Source organism: Xyrauchen texanus, chromosome 44 (genome assembly GCF_025860055.1).
Source record: "Xyrauchen texanus isolate HMW12.3.18 chromosome 44, RBS_HiC_50CHRs, whole genome shotgun sequence".
NCBI classification, from domain to species: domain Eukaryota; kingdom Metazoa; phylum Chordata; class Actinopteri; order Cypriniformes; family Catostomidae; genus Xyrauchen; species Xyrauchen texanus.
The window spans coordinates 22,886,650-22,892,202 of record NC_068319.1 but is presented as its reverse complement, the minus strand read 5'-3'; positions in this window follow the sequence as shown (position 1 = coordinate 22,892,202).

The following is a 5,553-nucleotide window of genomic DNA, read 5'->3' as shown; positions in this document are numbered from 1 at the left end:
ATTTGCTTAAGTCTTAGGGATAATCATCGAGGGCTACTCTAACATAAACCGATGACAAGCATAAAATAGATGTATTTTCATTGAAGGAAAATTCCCAAGCACAATAGCACGTACAGTTGTTCATGGACTGACCAACATGACATTATTGAGAACATTGAACAAATCTACTCCAAGACTTTCACTAGAAGAAAGACGAGGCTCCTTAATGATGCTGCGATGTCCTGGATTCAACTGTGCCTCCTAAAGTGATCTGATTTGTCAATGTGTTCTACTTGAGTGTAGAGGAAATCAAAATGTACAGGAAGTCCGAGTAACATGCCGTTACCAAGCCACTTGTCCTAATGCAGCTCCGGCTTTGATCCAGATATACCTTCATCAACCACTAAAAAAAAGCATTTGTGAGTTTGATTGGTTGCACTGGTTGACGTCAACGACAAAAGATATAAGAATGGTTTTCTTCTCCCTTTTAAAATTTAAAACACTGTTTATTTATTTATTGATTATCATAATGCACGATTATATGGTTAGTTGCATTTTCTAATATGCATTTAGCATTGTTTTATCTCTGTTGTCCACAGAACAGACCTGCCTCCCTTTTTTTTAGGCCATGACCCACCATTTGAGAGCCACTGGTTTTGTATATTTTCTTTTAATTGGGATCACTAATAATGAATATTATTTAAATTAGCATATTGTTCACATGTATTGATACATGTATTCATCAGTTTATTATCTTCTTTGTTTCATATTTGAGGTAGCGCATAGCTTCAATACTAGTCCCTGATTTAGATCAGTCGATTAACAGCAAAGGCATTTTAATGAATAATCTGTTGAGCTTGTTGTTGTTGCTGTTTTTCATGTGCAAGCTTATGGCAATGAATATAAATATATTGTATGAGCTGTTGTGTTGTTGAAGAGAAAAACAGAGGCAGCTAGATTAGGGGATTTAGCAACCTTTCCTTTTGCAATGCCTACAGCAGATGTTTGTTAGATTACATCCAGATTTCAACAAGGGCAAGAGTCTGTTGCCTTGTGACTTGAATGCAGTGGGGATGGATGGGGACAACCACAAAAACGTTGATTACTGTGGCAGCTGTTTGATTTTTTCATTATATACTTTTGACGTCACTAGGATGTGAGGGGGCTTAGTAGAGACAACTGCTGGGGCTCCTGTGGATCTTCTACCAAAAGAATGATATATTTCCTTTAGTTTATCAATGTAATTCATTTTGATATGATTATTCAAAAATTGACTCAACTATAGGTTTTGAAGCTGAATTAGCAGTCCAGTATTTGTGTTTGTATCATTTTAACCATTATTCACTATTTTAACATTCAGATACGTAATGTGTTGTAGCATTGCTGTGTTACTTCATGTTGATAAAGCATTACAAAAAAGAAAGCTATGAAAGTTTCTCCCAGATAAACTTACATTTTAATGTAAGCACAAACGTGAAGTTTCGAGGAGAATTCTCGGTCATTTTAGTAGAGTACCGGTTTTATGTGAAGTTTACAAACTCACTGTAGACACTGTATTTTAAAAATAATCTTTATTGTAAAGGGTTTTATTGTTAAGCAATGTTTTCCATGCTTGTTCAAGGAACCATAAACAATTAATGAACATGCACCTGTGGAACAGTCATTAAGACACTAACAGCTTACAGACTGTAGGCAATTAAGGTCACAGTTATAAAAACTTGGGACACTAAAGAGACCTTTCTACTGACTCTGAAAAACACCAAAAGAAAGATGCCCAGGGTCCCTGCTCATCTGCATGAACGTGCCTTAGGCATGCTACTTGGAGGCATGAGGACTGCAGATGTGGCCAGGGCAATAAATTGCAATGTCCATGCTGTGAGACACCTAACACAGCACTACAGGGAGACAGGAAGGACAGACGATTGTCCTCGCACTGGCAGACCACGTCTAACAACACATGCACAGGATCGGTATATCCGAATATCAAACCTGCAGGACAGGTACAGGATGGCAGCAACAACTGCCGAGTTACATCAGGAATGCACAATCCCTCCATCAGTGCTCAGACTGTCCGTAATAGGCTGAGAGAGGCTGGACTGAGGGCTTGTAGGCCTGTTGTAAGGTAGGTCTTTAACAGACATCACCAGCATCAATGTTGCCTGTGGGCACAAACTCACAATCACTGGACCAGACAGGACTGACAAAAAGTGCTCTTCACTGAGGAGTCGTGGTTTTGTCTCACCAGGGGTGATGGTCAGACTCGTGCTTATCATTGAAGGAATTAGCATTACACCGAGGCCTGTACTCTGGAGCGGGATCGATTTGGAGGTGGAGGGTCACAGCATCATCTGACTGAGCTTGTTGTCATTGCAGGCAATCTCAATGCTGTGTGTTACAGGGAAGACATCCTCCCTCATGTGGTACCCTCCCTGCAGGCTCATCCTGACATGACCCTCCAGCATGACAATGCCACCAGCCATACTGCTCGTTCTGTATGTGATTTCCTGCAAGACAGGAATGTCAGTGTTCTGCCATGGCCAGCGAAGAGGATCTGTTGGATCAGAGGGTGAAGGGCTAGGGCCATTCCACCCAGAATTATCCGGGAACTTGCAAGTGCCTTGGTGGAAGAGTGGGCTAACATCTCACAGCAAGAACTGGCAAATATGATGCAGTCCAGGAGGAGGAGATGCACTGCAGTACTTAATACAGCTGGTGGCCACACCAGATACTTTTGATTTTGACCCCACCTTTGTTCAGAGACACATGTTTCCATTTCTGTTAGTCACATGTCTGTGAAACCTGTACAGTTTATGTCTTAGTTGTTGAATCTTTTTATGTTCATACAAATATTTACACATGTTTAGTTTGCTGAAATGTGTGAGGATGTTTCTTTTTTTGCTGGGTTTATATGAATACTTCTTGTTGATATCAGACAATACTGAAGAAGATCTGTGAAGTCTAATGCATTTCTGTGCACTTTTCCAAATATTCATATTGAGCAAATATTTTCTATGGAAGCCATATGTAACAGGCAAATTTAAAAAAATACAACAGCTGATTTAAAACTTGTTTAGTGTTATCAGAGGACACATCAGGATATGTGTTTACACTGCAAATGAGATGTGGTGACATGCGTTTTTTTAGGTGAGTTTGAGTGATCCAATCACAAAACATGTAGATGCCATTTACACCTGCATTTAGTGCTATCCACTTGTGATCAGATCAACTGTAAAAATCTTAATACCGAGAGTAAAGAGGGTCAAAATCCTTTCTGCTTCATTTGATTACATTTAATGAAAACAATATTTTTTAAAAGCCACTTGAACATTAAGACCCTCTAAAAAATAGGCTCTCTTGAATATTGTACTTCTTCCATAATATTTTCCATGCAAGTGATCTGTATAATTTTAAACATTAGTTTCTCACTGAGTACTATCTTAATTTCCTTTTCCAAGCTCTCTTCTTACTGTGAGTCAGTGTTCAGTTCCCCCCCATGCTGAGAGCAGAGGCAAATCTGCCATCCCCTCAAATATGATCCCTCAACAACAAAGCACTGAGCATGCTCAGTGGGCTCTGTGATGCTGTTGCTATTGGACAGAGTGGGGCTCAGAACCACTGTACTGTGGGAGAAGAGAGGTAAGAGGAACACATGAGCCGTGAGGAGTTCTGAACAGAAAGAAGTGTGACTAAAGAGGAACCAAAAGAGGGACTTCACACATTTCCTTTCTTTTAATTTCATTTTGTTTTTAATTTATTTTCCTTTGCTTAGGTTGATGCTCATTGAATATAGAGCATGAGGTTGTGGTCATGTGGCATGTTTGCTCCAGTTACTGTGCAGACAGAGTGAGAGTGACTGTGTGCTTCCTCTTGAATTGATGGAGCTTCACGGCTGGGTGAGTTGATGCACTTGCCCTTGCTAACAGCCTGACTATAGGGTCCTATTTTACTGGTAACTAAGCAAATTCTGAGCTCTATTTTAAGAGTTGAAACTTGGAAAAAAAGGTTTAAAGGTTTTATTAATTGTATCTACATACTAAAATGACAAACAAAATCCTCAGTTTCTTTAAAATAATCGTATTACAGATCTACACTACACTATTTTTGTCTTGTTTTCTGATAATAAAAAAACAAATCTAAACATTCTTAAAACACTTGTACTGATGTTTTATTTATCTTATTTTAGGCGTAAATATAACAACATGTGGTAGTTTGATACTTCAAGCAAGAAAATAAATTTAATTCATGCAAGTATAGGTATGTTTACTGGAAAACAAGACAAAAATAGTGATTAAGACAATTATATTTTGAGGGCAAAGAAGAGTGATGATATTTAAAAAAAATGCTGAAAGTTGTAGGGTTAGGTCATAATTAGCTTTATTTAAGAACAACATAACTCATTAATAAGTCCCCGTTTTGATCAAAGTTGTGTGTGTGTGTATGTGTGTGTGTGTGTGTGTGTGTGTGTGTGTGTGTGTGTGTGTGTGTGTGTGTGTGAGCGTGTATTTATCACTTTGTGGGGACCAAATGTCCCCATAAGGATAGTAAAACCCGAAATGTTTGACCTTGTGGGGACATTTTGTCGGTCCCCATGAGGAAAACAGCTTATAAATCATACTAAATTGTGTTTTTTGAAAATGTAAAAATGCAGAAAGTTTTCTGTGAGGGTTAGGTTTAGGGGTAGGGTTAGGTTTAGGGGATAGAATATAAAGTTTGTACAGTATAAAAACCATTATGTCTATGGAAAGTCCCCATAAAACATGGAAACACAACGTGTGTGTGTGTGTGTGTGTGTGTGTGTGTGTGTGTGTGTGTGTGTGTGTGTGTGTGTGTGTGTGTGTGTCATCGATGGGTTTGTACTGAAAACACGGTATTAAAGTCAGTAAAAAAAATGTATTATGATATTATCATAGCTAGTCCACTAAATGTTTTTTTCTTTTTTAATCCTGTCTTTCAGTAATGAAAAGGCAGATATCTGAGGTTCTGCTGAGCTTTGCATTCACACTGTAGGATCTGTTTATGTCACTTAACAAGCCTGTCTTGCAAGGACTGATGCTTTCATGTGCTGGTGCTTAGAAAATGGATGTCTCTCCAAAGTCAGGAGCGACTCTGATTGTGTGCCACAGCTGCCAAATTTATAGCCAGTCTGTTGGATGGCACCTATATAACTCTGTACAGGCACCCAGACAGCCACGCACTCCGAATCTTACCCATAGTATATCCTTACCTGAGAAGGGAGATCTCCCCAGGGAAGCACTCGACTATGGCCGTCTAAGCCACAACTGCAAGTCAAGTTCCACAAAAACGACAGACAGAAATTCCAGAGGATATGAGTTGTTCCCAACTCTCCAACGCTTCTCTAGTTTGTCAGAGAACTCACCATTAACCAGTCCTCAAAGAAGAAAAGAGCCGTTGCACTGCAGAGGTACTCCCAGATGGCAAAACATTTTCATTCCAGAATCTGAGCTGAATGAGGATGAGGAAGATGAAGATGAAGATTCAGATGGAGACAACTTGCACAAGTACCATGAGGGGTCATCCTTACAACTACAAGGAAATTTCAATTTGGCGCAAAAT